General features: G+C 37.2%; 1 protein-coding gene and 1 pseudogene across 2 annotated transcripts in view; both read left to right on the top strand.

Annotated features, from left to right (window-relative positions):
* Positions 1-15,691, top strand: part of LSAMP (limbic system associated membrane protein) — a 641,226-nt gene that overhangs the window by 453,519 nt on the left and 172,016 nt on the right. The gene's annotated exons all lie outside the window — the stretch shown is intronic.
* On the top strand, positions 6,904-7,313 carry LOC307096550 (large ribosomal subunit protein uL15-like; annotated as a pseudogene). The gene has a single exon. The product of its transcript is annotated as a large ribosomal subunit protein uL15-like (transcript).

Here is a 15,691-nt window from a genome sequence, read left to right on the forward strand (position 1 = left end):
ATGAATTTCGTGCACCAAGCCTCTAGTTTACATATAATATTCACCCTTTTTAGTGTATACTTCTATTAATTTGGCATTTTTACCTTTATTTTTCCAAAGTTCTCCTTTAGAATCAAGTGATTTATTTTTGCAGTTTTTCTTAGTAGTTTAATTTTATTTCAACATATTTTGGCTTTCCTTTTACCCTATATTTATTTGGAAATGATGAATGTTGTCAACATTGTTACTAGTAACTCTCCAAACCAGTTTTTATGAACTAGAAGAATGTGTTCATAGAATGAGATGCTAAGTATATAATTATAACCTGAAATCATAGTTGTTAGTTGTTTTCTTTTTCCATTAGAGCTTACTTATTAGGATTCTAAGCCTAAAGAAATGTGTATTCTTGAAAATAATTTTCTTCATCTTTACCTAATGAATGTACAGAATTGGTAAGATTTATATTATTATACTAGTGGCCCGGTGCACAAATTCATGCACATGGAATGGAAATTAACTAGAAGGTGGCCAGCAGGGAGGGACTGGGCAAGATGGGCTGGACACATGGAGCCAACCTCCCTTTGTCCATCCCTAGCCCACCATACCTGGGGTGGCACTGTGGCTTGAAAGGCATCTGCAGAGTGAGCAGGGTCCTTCTGGCAGGTGGGGTCCCTTGGCCTGGCCTGTGGGGATTGGGCCAAAACCAGCTCTTCAACATCTCCCAAGGGGTCCCCTAATGCGAGAGGGCACTTGTCGTACAGGGTGTAGAATGCAAATGCAAGTGTGCAGTAAACCAGACTCAGGTCCGACAGTGCCCCAGCAACAACATAACCCATGGCAGAAGGTGGAATCACAGGGCACCGCAAAGAATTGGGCTCCCTCCTCTCTGGTTTCGAGGTGTGTCATCCAAGAACCACTGCTGCCAACTCACTGCAGCTCGGCAGCTTCTGCATTCAGCATCTGCCCCCTGGTGGTCAGTGCATGTCATAGCAACCAGTCAGATGGAAGGAGGAACACTTAGCATATTAGCCTTTTATATGTATAGATAGCCACAACAAACTAAGAAAATTTACCATCTCAAATGATACGTCAGTGCAATTCAGAGGACTAGATTTGAAATCATAGGGGGAAATGTAAACATGAAATTCATTTTTTTTCAATTGCTGCATTTCTGCTAAACTTGAACAAATAATTGATCTATTTTATTAATCCAATAAGGATTTATTGATAACCTTCTATGTGAAACATTATGAAACTTTATCTTATGCAGGCTACCATCTAATAGATATTCTAATTGCCTAATTTATATGTAGTATGCAAAGGAAATCCCCAGGATGATAATGACTTTGACAAAAGTTAAAGGCTAAATTAAAGTGTTGGAGTCACCAAAAGAGAATTTTTGAAAATTTTTATTTTTTATTAACTTTTAGAAAAAGCTAAGAAGATAATATCTTGCATGTTATTCATGATCAGTAGCAATGAAATAATAATTAGGAAAACACGAGTTGATGCTGAGAATGGTTTTAAAGCTTAAGAAGTATTAGGTCAGTCAGTGCATTAGAAATAAAAGGACTAGATTTCATATGAAAGCAATAGTTCTTTTACTAATGTGAAGGAAAATGAGCAAGTATTCCCCTTTAGGGCCTTTGAAGATAAGATAAAGCCCCTTTAAAGAGCTTTATTATGGAGTGACATCAGAAAAATGGTGGTGTGTGAGATCCCCTTGAAGTTTGAACAATTTGAACAGCTATAATTCAACAAAGGATTCCCTGCTCAATGCACAAACATATCTGAGAGATCTGCTCATTGAAACATCTAAAGGTGGACAAGCTGGAGCAAACATGGGAGGCAAGTAGGGAGAAGAGCTCAAAGAAGCCATAAACACAGTGCTAACAGCCTGGAGCTCACTGCAGGGCTCAGCCTAGAAAGGGGAGGAATCAGGTTGTCACTAAGATTCCCTTCAGCTGGGAAGAGCAAAGGGATTTAGTAAGCATTCCTGCAGGAGTGGAAAGTAAAAGCTGAAGCTGAGCCCAGTAACCTGGGCAAGGACAATGCACAGAGGTGTGGCATAGTTGTCTGGCAATCAACATTACAGACAGAGAAACAAAGCTATGGAAGCTGGCTGCCTTCTATTAACCTCCCAGAGCTTGCCTCCCCTCACCCTTTGTGTCTGCTTGCTGAACACATTATCAGCAAACCTGAGAACTGGTACTACAGAAACATTTTTTTTCCCTGAGTGAAGGGCACACACTGTGACTAAACTCAGGGTTGGGTGGAGGCACAGGGGGCATTCTGCAGAGATCTTCTGGTGCTATTGTAGGGAGGACAAAGCAACAAAGGAAGTGGAAAGGTTACCCAGTTCACTACACATCCACAAATCAAGGTTACAGTACTGTTGGTGCCTGGGATTTGGATCCCCATCACCGCTGTGTTCCCTGTGGGATTAGTCCCTTGGGACTGGAACAACCAGGTCACAGAGGAGGTGCCCACCTTCCCAGGGAACACAGGCCATTTTCTTTCACCCCAGGAAGATCTGAAAAGCCAGAGAAGTGCTAGAGAGCTTAAAGAAAACTTGTGATTTAGCGCCACCTACTGGAAAACAATAGAATCACTTCTTATCAATCTACGGTAGTTAGAAAAGTGCCACTCATAACATAGATGCCTAGACAAAGAAGAATCCATCAAATTGCAAGAATAACCAAGGTAGTAAGGCAGGTTAGAAAGAAAATGAAAAATAAACTCTAAAAGACATGGAAATATATGACTTAAATGGCAGAGAATTCAAGATTGCAGCACTGAAAAAAATCAATAAGATGCAAGAAAACACTGGCAGTTTAATGAACTCAGAAATCAAATCAATGAACAAAATGAGTACTTTACCAAAAAGATTGAAACTTTTAAAAATGAACAAATAGAAATTCTGGAGATGAGGAACTCAAGAAAAGAGATCAACAATTATCCAGCATAGGAAATAGAGCTGACCAGAGGGAGGAAAGAATTAATGATATTGAAAATATAAATCTAAAAATATTGCAGAAGGGAGAAGAGAGAGATTTGAGCATGTTTTTAAAAATGAAAGAACTCTTTTAGAACTATCTGCCTCCATCAGAAAGAGCAATATAAGGATAATAGGCATACCAAAAGAAGAAGAGGGAAGAGAAAGGAATTAAGAGTCTCTTCAAACAAATAGTTGACAAGAACTTTTCTAATCTATGGAAAGAGCTAGATCCTTGAATCCAAGAAGCAAACAGAATATCTAATTACCTCACTCCAAAAAGGCCTTCTCCAAGGCACATTATATTAAAACTGTCAAAATTTCCCGGAAGGAATGGCTCAGTGGTTGAACGTCATCCTACGAACCAAAAGGTCACTGGTTCAATTCCCAATCAGAATAATCCCTGGAGGAGGCATGTAGGAGGCAACTGATCAATGTTTCTATCTCTCTATTCCTCTCCCTTCCCCTCTCTCTAAAATCAATAAAAACATATTTAAAAAAAAAAGATTCATGTTTAACATTAAGGCGAATAAAACCTTTTAAAAAACAGTAAAAAATTAATGACAAAGAAAGAATTCTCAAGGCAAAAAGGAAAGGAAAAAAGTAACCTATAAAGGAAAGCCCATTAGGTTATCATCAGACTTCTCAGCAGAAACTAACAAACCAGAAGAGAATGGAACCAAATAATCAAACTATTGAAAGAGAGAAATTACCAGCCAAGAATAATATATCCAGCAAAGTTATCCTTTAGCTATGAAGGAAAAATAAAGACCTTTCCAGACATACAGAAGATGGGGGAATTTATCACCAAAAGACTTTATTGCAGGAAATACACAAGGGAGTTATTCTACCTGAAACAAAGAACAAATGGTCACAAAACTAGAAGTAAGATCACCAACAAACTTGCAGCATAAACAGGGATAATTTGTGACAACAAAAACAAAGTGGTAGGGGATAAGGAGAATTATGAATTTGCAAAGGAGGATGGAGATCATATACATTCAAAAGAAAAAGGACTACTGTATATATTAAACTTTCTTTTTCATAAACTTAATGCTAAACACACACCAAGCAACACCCCAAAAAACTGAGATACATAACTTAACAAAAGAGGAAAAAAGTATGGAATACCACCAAACAAAAACAACAGACAGAAACACAAAGGAAAAGAACCAGTGGAGGCACAGAACTACCAGAAAACAAGATAAAATGTTTCTAGGAAATCCTTATAAAAGGAAATCCTTATAACATCAATAATTACCCTAGATGTGAATGGACTGAATTCACCAATGAAAAGGCATAGAGTAGCAGATTGGATAAAAAATAAAACTTAACTATATGCTGCCTTCAGGAGACATCTAAGTTGCAAAGACTAGAACAGAATTAAATGAAATATAGAACAAAAAGACTATATAAAAAAGTAATACAACAAAGAGCTGGTTCCTTGAAAAGAATAATAAAATTGACAAACTCCTGGCTAGACACACTAAGGAAAAAAAAAGAAGACTCATAAATGAAAGAGAATTTACCACAGACATCATAGAAATACAAAGGATCATACTATAATACCATGAAAGACTATATGCCACCAAATTCAATAACCTAGAAAAATAGGTAAGTTCCTATAAATATATAACCTTTCTAGACTGAATAATGAAGAATTGGAAAAATCTAAATAGACTGATAAACGGTGAGGAAGTTGAAACAAACATCAAAAAACCTCTTACAAATATAAGTCCAGGACCAGATGGCTTCACTAGTGAATTCTACCAAACATTCAAAGGAGATTTAATACCTATCCTTCTCAAACTCTCTAATAAAATTGAAGAAGAGGCAGTACTTTCTAACACATTTTATGAAGTCAACATGCCCCTGATACCAAAACCAGGCAAGTATAACACAAAAAAGAAAACCAAAGACCAATATCTCTGATGAATACAGATGCAAAAAATCCTAAACAAAATACTACCAAATAGAATACAACAATACATTAAGAAAATAATACATCAAAATTAAGTGAGTTTCATTCTAGAGGCACAAAGATGGTTCAACATATGCAATTCAATTTTGTAAATTTGACATAAATAAGTAACCTATTACTGTCCACAGGATTAATACTGCTATAAATTATTTTGCTGATCAGTTTTTGAAAATTTGATGTTTCTTGCCTGCCTTTTTAAGAAAATGTGATATGTAAACAAATATATAAATATATAATTTCCAAAGAAACGCATGGAAATAGATCAATGTAATATACCACATTAATAAAACAAAGGATAAAAATCATATGATCTTATCAATAGATGGATAAAAGGCATTTGATAATATATATTATCAATTTATGATTAAAACTATCAATAAAATAGGTATAGAAGGAAAGTACCTCAACATAATAAAAGCCCTCCACTAATGTCATACTCAATAGGTGAAAAACAGAAAGCTTTTTCTTTAAAATTGGGAACAAGACAAGGATGTCCACTCTCACCACTCTTATTCAACATAGTACTGGCAAGAGAAAGAAATAAAAGGCATCCAAATTGGGAATGAAGTAAAATTGTCACTTTTTGCAGATGACATGATTCTTTATAAAGAAAACCTTAAAGACTCCACCAAAAAACTATTAGGAACAATAAAAAATACAGTAAAGTTGCAGGATACAAAATTAAGGTATAAAAATCTACTGCATTCCTATATACTAACAATGAAATTTCAGAAAAATAAATAAAAAAACAAAAAAATTAATTTTGCAATTGCAACACAAATACTAAAATACCTAAGAATAAACTCAACAAAGGAAGTGAAGGACCTATATACTGAAAACTACAACTCATTATTAAAAGAGATTGAAAAAGACATAATGAAATGGGGACATATTTCATGTTTATGGATTGAAAGAATCAACATAGTTAAAATGGCTATATTACCCAAAGTAATATAAATATTTAATGTAATCCCCAAAAAATATCAATGACATTTTTAAATAGGACCAAAAAATCATCAAATTTGTATGGAGAACTACAAAAGACCCCAAATAGCCAAAGTTATTCTCAGAAAGAAAAAAAAAAAATGAAGCTGTAGGCCTCACACTACCTGACTTTAAATTATACTAGAGTAATGATAATCAAAAAAGCATGGTATTGGTAGGAAAATGGACACACAGACCAATGGAACAGAATTGAGAGCCCAGAAATAAACCACATGTGTATGGGCAAATACTTTTTAAGATTGATTTTAGTGAGAGAGGAAAGGAAAGAGAGAGAGAGAAACATCAATGTGAGAGAAATACATCGAATGATTGTCTCCCATCCATGCCCCAACCTGGGATTAATTCCATAACCTAGGTAAATGACATAATTGGAATTAAAACCTGTGACCTTCCAGTGCAAGAGACAATGCTCTAATCAACTGAGACACAGCAGCCAGGGCTATGGGCAAACAATTTTTGACAAAGGAGCCAAAAGCATACAAAGGGGAAAAGAAAGTCTCTTCAATAAACGGTGCTGGGAAAATAGGAAAGCCACATAAAAAAGAATGAAACTAGACTATAGTTTTTCTTCATGTACAAAAATTATTCAAATGGATCAAAGACCTAAATATAAGATCTGAAAAAACAAGTTACCTAGAAGAAAACATAAGTATTAAACTTATTGACCTTGGCTGAGAAAAGATTTTATGAATTCTACCCCAAAAGCAAGGGAAGTAAAGGCAAAAATAGGTTTTGGGGGACTATATCAAACTAAAAAGCTTTTGCATAGCAAAAGACTCTGCCAACAAACAAATAGTCAAGCAACCCAATGGGAGAAGATATTTGTAAACAACAGCTCCCACAAGGGGTTAATATCCAAAATATATAAAGAACAGATACAACTCAACACAAAACAAACAAACAATCCGATTAAAAAATGGGCTCTTGCATCTTGGCCACTGACATGCCATCCAGGCTGAGGAAGACCCGGAAACATGGGTGCCGTGGCCACATCAGCAAATACAGGAAGTGCCTGCAAAGCCGAGGTAATGCTGGTGGCTTGCACATCACAGGATCAACTTTGACAATATCACCCAGGTTACTTTGGGAAAGTTGATATGAAGCATTACCACTTAAAGAGGAACCAGAGCTTGTACCTAACTGTCAACCTTGGTAAACTGTGGACCTTGGTCAGTGAGCAAATGTGGGTAAATGCTGCCAAAAGCAAGACTGGAGCTGCTCCTATCATTCATGTGGTAGAATCAGGCTACTACAGAGTTCTGGGGAAGGGAAAGCTCCGAAAGCAAGTCCTTCAGCAGAAGAGCTGAGGAGAAGATCAAGGGTGTTGGCAGGGCCTGTGTCCTGGTAGCTTGAAGCCCCATGGAGGGAAGTTCATTAAATACTCACAAGTGATTTTTTTTCTTCTGGTCTGATTGTAGATTCCTTGGCACCTCTACCAACCTACCTGTATTGCACAAATTTGCCTAACAGGTTTTAGGAGTTTAGGATATCAGGGCTGGGCTATTCTGCAACTCCCTTGAGAAAGAAAGTATGCAAGAGATAGCACCAACACTTATAGGCCTTGGTTCATTACCTCACTTGAACTTGTCATTTATAAAGTGAGAATGATACCTGTTGGCGACACATATGTGTGTGTATATATAAATATAAAATAGTTGAAAGGCCAAAAAAAACAACAAAATGAGCAGAGGACCTGAACAGACACTTTGCCCAATAAGACATACAAATGGCCATCAGATATAAGAAAAGGTGCTCAACTTCACTAGCTATTGGGGAAATGCAAATCAAAACTACAATGAAATACCAGCTCACATCCGTTAGAATGCTATTATCAAGACAAGTAATAGCAAATGTTGGAGAGGTTGTGGAGAAAAAGGAACCCTCATTCACTGCTAGTGGAAATGCAAACTGGTATAGCCACTATGGGAAACAGTATGGAGGTTCCTCAAAAAATTAAGAAGAGAGTTGCCATATGACCCAGCAATCCCTCTCCTGGGTATCTACCAGAAAAAATTTGAAAACATTTATTCACAAAGTTATATGCATCTTTAATTTCATTGCAGCATTATTTATGGTGGCCAAACATGGAGACAACCAAAGGTGACTGGATAAGTATGTGGTACATATATACAAGGAAACATTACTTAGCCACAGAAAGAAGATGAAATACTGCCATTTGTGACAACATGGATGGACCTTAAGAATATTATCCTAAGCAAAATAAGTCATCAGTAAAAGCTAAGAATCATTTGAGTTCACTCACATGTAGGATGTAAAACTGAAAGTCATAGATACAGACAACAGTATGGTGATTATCAGAGGGGAGGGTTTGGTCAGTAGTAAAGGGTAAAGGGGACCAAATATATGGTGATGAAAGATGACTTGATTTTGGGTGGTAGACACACAATGCAGTATACTGATCGTGTATCATAGAAATGTACACTTGAAACCTATATAATCTTATTAACCAATGTTGCCCCAATAAATTTAATTTAAAAGAATAAATTCAGGCTAAGTAGAAAAAATAAAATAAAAGAACTTTATTATGAAGTTCTAAACAATAGTTTTGCCTGCTATTACAGTCTACTAGTAAATATGTCATTGTCCTAGTTTAGAAAATCATATGGGTTTTGACCTCTTGGTTTATTTAAAATTTTGTAGAAAACAAACAAAAACATACAGAGGTATATTTATCATAATATATTTTTCATCAACATTGAATAGGCATAATTTTGAATTTTTAAAATGAAGAGTAAGAAACCTATTCTGCAGCCCTTTCCTGACTTCATGCCCACTGCTCCAGAGCTTCCCCTTCAGGGCATATACCATAGGATTCATTCTCCTGCCTCAGAATTACCTGAGTATACCCTTGGATTTTCTGGCCCTGGCATGCCATGGAGAGGTTGAATGAACTTTTCCCGTTGTGCCTCCTTCCTCTCTCCCCTTTTCAACTCACAAAACATCATTACAACAAAAAGAGGGGTTAAATGGTGATTGCTATAAAAAACCCATAATATATATAGATAACAGATCTTATGACAACGCATATATCACAGAATTCAGAAGAGGAAGGGTTTTGTCATATACTCCACCTGCTGAAACCAGCAGAACCAAAACTATCTCTTTTAATAAGTAGGTAAATATACTATTTTTAAAGAATTTTTGCAAGTACCAAGTGTCATATTCCCACCCTAACAATCTGAGTTTTCACACCCCAAATAAGTTTCTATGTATATCTGTGATATATACATTCAAATGCACAGCTAAAATATTCAAATATACATAATAAGTCAAAGCAAGAACTTCTTTGTTCTGTTCTAAAAGTACCTCACTAGTGCAGATGTCCAAGATAGCCCCAAATGCAATGATGTCCAAAGGCATGAAATAGCCCTTATTTCTTTAGACTAATAAATGGATTAATGCAAATTAGTGTGTGAACTTGAAGATACTTTTATGACAAATTAATTGGTACACACATGCTGCCAAAGGGAAATCACCAGCTAGGCGGTATTATAATAATAATAATAATAATAATTATTATTATTATTATTATTATTATTATTTTCATTGTGATAAGTATTTCCAAAACCACGAGACCTTAAAACTTTCTGGATGGAAGGCTTGCGAGGGAAAAACAATCTACCCTAGTGTTTGCTCTGTTGACTTGAAATTACTTTTCAACCTTTTCTTCTTATTTATCCAACTCATTTCAAAAGATGAAACACCTATTTCAAGGTGAGACAAAGGCTTCTTGGAGAAAGAAAAAGTAAGTTATTTAGGATAGTCTTATCATTTTCTGTTCATACTCCTGATCCTTTCTTTTCTTCTGCCTACTTCCCTACTTTTAATTTGTCTTACTCATTTCTATCCTTTCACCCTCAATGCTTCTTTTCTCTTGGGGTCTCATCTTCCAACCTCTCAGAAGAATTGTCAATAATCAGTCACACATTTACTCTTTTATTCCTTTTTGTTACTCCTTTAAACATTTCTATGAAAAATGCTTCAGAGAAGCCATGGTACCCATTACTGTAACGGAAGGGATGACAGTAAAAACACACGTATTTGAGGGTTTTACAGAAGCAGTATGATGGTTGAGAGGACACATTTTGGAAACAGACATTTTGTATTTGAACCCAGGCATTGCCATTTACTCGCTATGACAAAGCTAGTTCATTTATTCACTACTCTGAGCCGATCTTACAAAGGATTAATAATATCTAGCTTACTGGATTATTGAGATAGTGATATGAAGCATCGAATAAAATGTCAGGAATGTAAAAGGCTTCATACAAAGCAAAGATATCAAGATAGTGGTGAAGGTGGCAGCAATGGTGGAGATAGTCCTGATGGTGGTGATTAGACATAAGCTTTCAGTCTCTTTGCCAGAAGGGGTAGTCAGCTTCATCCATTTGGGTTGCATGTCCTTGATTATTATTTGTGCATTTAAAAGCAGAGAAAGGAGTGCTCTGCTATAGTGGTTGTACTTAAGCCTAAGTGTTGTGGTCAGACTTGAATCTCTTCATGTCCCGAGATAGATTTACTTTACTCAGACACCTTTTTGTACATGCTTCCCGGTGTACACAAGAATGTGATCCTTCAAAGCATATATTTAGGGGAATAAATTGCTGAGCTGTAGGACATGCATATCTTTAACCTTATGAGATAATTGAGATAATCCCAAAGCTTTTCCTAATGAGGTTGTATAGGCTAGGATTTGGTTAAGTGTTGTGAGTAATAAAAAAAATCCAGAATCACAGTGGCTTAAACCCATGTAATTTTTAATTGGGAGAGAGAGAGAGAGAGAGAGAGAGAGAGAGAGAGAGAGAGAGAGAGATTTGTTCCACTTATTTATGCATTCATTGGTTGCTTCTTATATGTGCCCTATCAGGAGATCAAACCCACAGCCTTGGCATATTGGGACAATGCTCTAAGCAACTGAACAAACTGGTCAGAGCTAACCCCATGCATTTTTATCTTATGTTCAAGAACTCTGGAGTTGGCCAGTGCAGACATGGTAAGGCACTCCACCGTGTCCAAGACCCAGGCTCCTTCAATTTTAGAGGTCACCTCGTATGAATAATTTTTATCCACAAGATCAACCAAGGGTTCAGAATTATTTCTGAAGACCCAATCAGAGTATCCACACTTTGGATGGCAGGAAGAAAAAAGTTTCTTTCTCAAGGATGCATTCAGCACTTTTACTTGAATCCTCTTGGTCAGAACTTAAATGGCCATATCTGGCTTTAAGGAAAAATGGGAAATTAAGTCTTTCTCCCAGTTGGCCATGGATCCAGCTAAAAATAGAGTTCCTATTACTGAGAAAGAAGAGAAGGACAAATATTTGGGGATAACTTGCAGCCTCTACCACAATGGTTGTACTAATTTATAAGCCACTGGAAGACTAAGAGAGTTTTTGTTTCTCTATACACCTGTCACAATTAAAATCGTCAGACCTTTTACTAGTATAGTTGGTAAAAATAGATGTTAACTATTATACCATTTAAAAAATTGTGTCTGAAAACACTGAAGTTTTATCATTTCATATGTGAATTAGTCATTTGGATTTTCTTATCTATGAATTAATTGCCTGTTTGTACCTTTCCCATTTTGTTTATCTTATTGATTTTATGAGTTTTGCATTTATTCTGAATAATAACCCTTCATCAGTTATATAAATTGCAAATTGCAAAAACAGAAAACTATTGTCAGTGTCTTAGCTTTTTATTTCTTCAAAATGTTTGCTAAAAAGGAAGTTTTTTTTAGTTTAGACCCAAACATTTTTAGCGGCTTCCAAATTCAAATTCACCCTCATATTATAATGTGCCACCCCTGAGAAAAAAAATGAGTATTTTAGGGCAATTGTCAAAGGAACTCTAATTTTTAGCAATAGTGGTATCATTAGAACAAGGGTACGGATTCACAAAGCGACTGATTTCAAGCAAGCAGCCATTGGATGAATTGTACATTTATGAGCCCTCAATCACATTATTTAATAGCTGCACTTATATATTATTTCTGGACTGCTTGTTACATGAGCCATAGGGATCTATGGCCTCACACAACCAAGTTGTTCAAAACTTTTTAAGATGGAAAGTAATAAGACATTTAAGAAAAAATATTTCAATACATAAATAAACTACGCCCTCCTCTCATCATATCACTCAGTAGCAATTTAGTCTCTGATTAATGTATTACTTGTAATTTATTGCAAATTTATTAAACCTCAGTAGCTCAGAAACTTGTAGCTTATGGATGATCCTTTAATTAGTGGAATTAAAGGATGATACTGTTTCCTTTGATTAATTGGCACATGTGGAGACTGGATGCCCTCTGAGGCCTTTCATTTGCATATTAAGTTACCACATATCAATGTGCTGAAACGCAAAGGGCCTGGAGCTCCATCTACCCATGTGAACGCAATGTCCTGTGGATCTAATTAAAGCACTATGTTCTTCCCATTTTCACTTTCTACCCACTTTGGCACAATTTTCCAAGAGTAACCTAACAGTTATAAAAATAAAAAAGGAATAAACCATTCATATACATGCAATTTTCCATTTTTAAATTGTTTTTACATATACTAGTATCATCCTATTTAACTCTCTCAAAAGCCCTCTTGGGGACATACAACTTTATTCCCATTTTATAAATAGATAGTAAGATTGATAGGCCTCCCGATTTACAAGATAGTAATTGATCGAGCTGGGACTGGCATCTGTATCTTCTTTCTCCAAGGTCAGAGCTATCTTCTCTATGCCATGTTGGGTCATTAGAGAATTATTTCAAACTGTATAATAAAAGACATGAAGAAAATATTACTCTTCCGGTACTGGTCACATTCTGGACAAAGTACCATTATACTCATGGCTTTTAGGGAAAAGGAAATTAAATGGAATTAGTAAAAAGAGAGTTTAAGCCAACTAAGGGGGAAATGGTGTTCAATAAGAGCCAGTACTCAGGGGAAAATAACTTCTATATTCTTCACCTTGCTCCTTCATTGCAATGTTAATTCAGATGTCACACATTCAAGCATGTGGTTGGGCAAATGGATCATTTAGGTCTCTTTGATGATTTTCTGTGGTTTTAAAAAAACAAACATAGCACATCATATTACTGGGTCAAAGAAATTTTCAGGCACGTGTCAGAGCCTAGACACAAGTAAAGGAGTTATTTTAGACAACAGATGGTTCCAATTGCCAAAAGCTATGCAGCCATTTTCTGGGCACCTGTCACAAAGCATATTATCTTTGCTGGGTAGAAGCAAGCGAGTATATTTGGAAGGATTTTATAAAGGTTCTGAAGGACCCTCTTGGTATAAATGCCTATTGTTGTTGCCAGTGTTATTTAAGAACATCAGGAGGGAGGCATTTCAAAATAGAAGTTCAGCTTCTATTCCCAGAAGCCCTTCCAAACCCAGCACTGCTGTGCTCTTTAAGCAATCTGTGAAACTGGCCTCCAGGAAGGGAGTGAGGGAAAAGGCTGAGCTGCCCCACATGGTATTGTTTGCTAGCTCCTAGAATTGGTTGGAGGGCTGATTCTCTGTTTCGTTGCTTCTCATCTGGTCCTATTGCCAGAGGCGAGGCCCCTTCATTGGGAGTATGGAGGCAAAGCTAGATCAACTCCCCCAATAGTGATAACACTGTATGAATATGCTTCCAGCCAGACTTTGTCTAAGAGAGGAAAAAGAAAACGTGTGCTTTTTTTTTTTTTTTTTTTGTAATGTTTCTCATTGTGAATTCTAAAGGAAGCCCCAGCCTAACCTGAAGCTATAGCCCATCCTGGGAAGAGGTGGGTCACTAATTGCTGAGAGATGCATGGAGAGAAATTGGCATAATCTCCAATTTCTCCGTAAGATAAAATTGTGTGAGGGTGGCCAGGCTGCTGTGAGTCAGTGCTTCCTCAATCATCTTCCACAGCCTGTTCTGATATCAGAAGTTTGAAGACAACACATCTGCATAGAAATGACAATATGAGATCTTAAGAGAAAAACCCTGTTGCTTAATGGCCTATATCTAGCTTTTCTCCACCACTGCTCCTCTCTCAGCTTCCCTCTAAAATAGCACTTGCCTCTTGGTGATGCCAGCTCCCTCACCTCGTTAAGCTGCTGCTGCAAAGGAGACCCGGGGATTGATGCAGACAGGCTTAATGTGGCTCGCACAGAGCAGTCAAGTTTGGCGTGTGGGAGGCTGCTGGGAAAATATTCCCGCAGGCTCAGGCACACCAGCTGATTGAACTTGCTAGGAACTGACAGCTAATAGGGGTGCTTTCTTTGATAGCTATTTCATTTTGGGTCCAGCTGGATTTTTTTTTAAATTTTTTCTCCATGGGAAACATTTTTAATGATTTGTTTCTGTTTGTTTGGCTTTTATTAACCTTTGATTCTAGGGTATTCCAGAGGCATTATCCTAGCAGGCATCATATTGTCTGATTAAAACCTTGATTGATACCTCTTTAGGTCCTTCCTGCAGATAGTGAATATGCCAGGCGCCAGCGTGTAGCTGGAAAGCAATGCCACCCACATGCTAGAGATTCCGTTAAAGCGACTGAAAGCCTGCGGGTGTTGGAGAATACCAGAGGAAAAGCTGGCTGAAATACACCTGCTGAAAAATTAAATGCTGATTTGGGGTGCCTAAAGGATCCCAAACATGTGGCATTTTACTTTGGAAAAACAAAGAGTAGAACTGGAATTTCAGGCGAGTACCAGGCCCCAGCCTACTCTCCCTGCATTTGGACCCGTAAAGAAAATTCACCTTTTGGAATTCAGCTAGAATATGAAATGCCAACGTTTGCTAGGCCTGCCATAGCAAAGTACCATGGACTGAGTTTATTGTTTAAATTTCTTCAACAATAGAAGGTTCTTGCCTCACAGTTCCGGCGGTTTGTGGTCAAGGTGTTGGCAGGGCTAGTTTGTTGAGGGCGGTGAGGGAAGCACAGGTTCCAGGCCTCTCTCCTTGGCTTGCAGACAGCCATCTGCTCTCTGTGTCTTCACACTGTCTTCCCTCTGCATGTTTTGTGTCCAAATATCTTCATTTTAGGACACCAACCATATTGGACTAGGGGCCATCACAATTACATCATTTTAACTTAAGTACTTCTTTAAAGACCAAGTTTCCAAATACAGTCATATTCTGACATGCTGGGTGTTAGTACTTCAACATGAATTTTCTGGGGTATGGGAATGGGGGTGGGTAGGATGGAACATGAAACAATTCAGTCTGTAACAGTGAGGGACACAAATATTCATTTTGGAATTGGGTATGTTCAGCCAATCAGCATGGTCTAGACCCTGAAACACCATCCCCATGTAGAATCTCTTTCTATTCCTGTTGCCACCAGTGTTTCATGTTCTCTCTTTCCATGAGTTGGGGACATATCATTCACGGTCAGATCATTGGAATCCCATGGCATTCTGCACAAATTCCAAACTAGATTAAGACAATGAATCCAAAGTAGCCCTGGCCAGTTTTGTTCAGTGGTTAGAGCATTGGCCTGAAGACTGAAGGGTCTTGGGTTCAATTCCAAGTCAAGGGCATGTACTTTGGTTGCAGGTTCAATCCTCAGCCAGGGGTCGAGGCACATGTGGGAGACAGCCAATCAATGGGTCTCTCTCAAGCTGATGTTCTCTCTCTCCCCCTCCTGTCTCCCTTCCATTCTCTCTAAAAATCAATAGAAAAAAAATATCCTCAGGTGAGGATTTAAATAAATAAGTAAATATAGCAAAAGTAATAGTA

The sequence above is a fragment of the Cnephaeus nilssonii genome, assembly GCF_951640355.1.
Source record: "Cnephaeus nilssonii genome assembly, chromosome: 3".
Lineage (NCBI taxonomy): Eukaryota > Metazoa > Chordata > Mammalia > Chiroptera > Vespertilionidae > Cnephaeus > Cnephaeus nilssonii.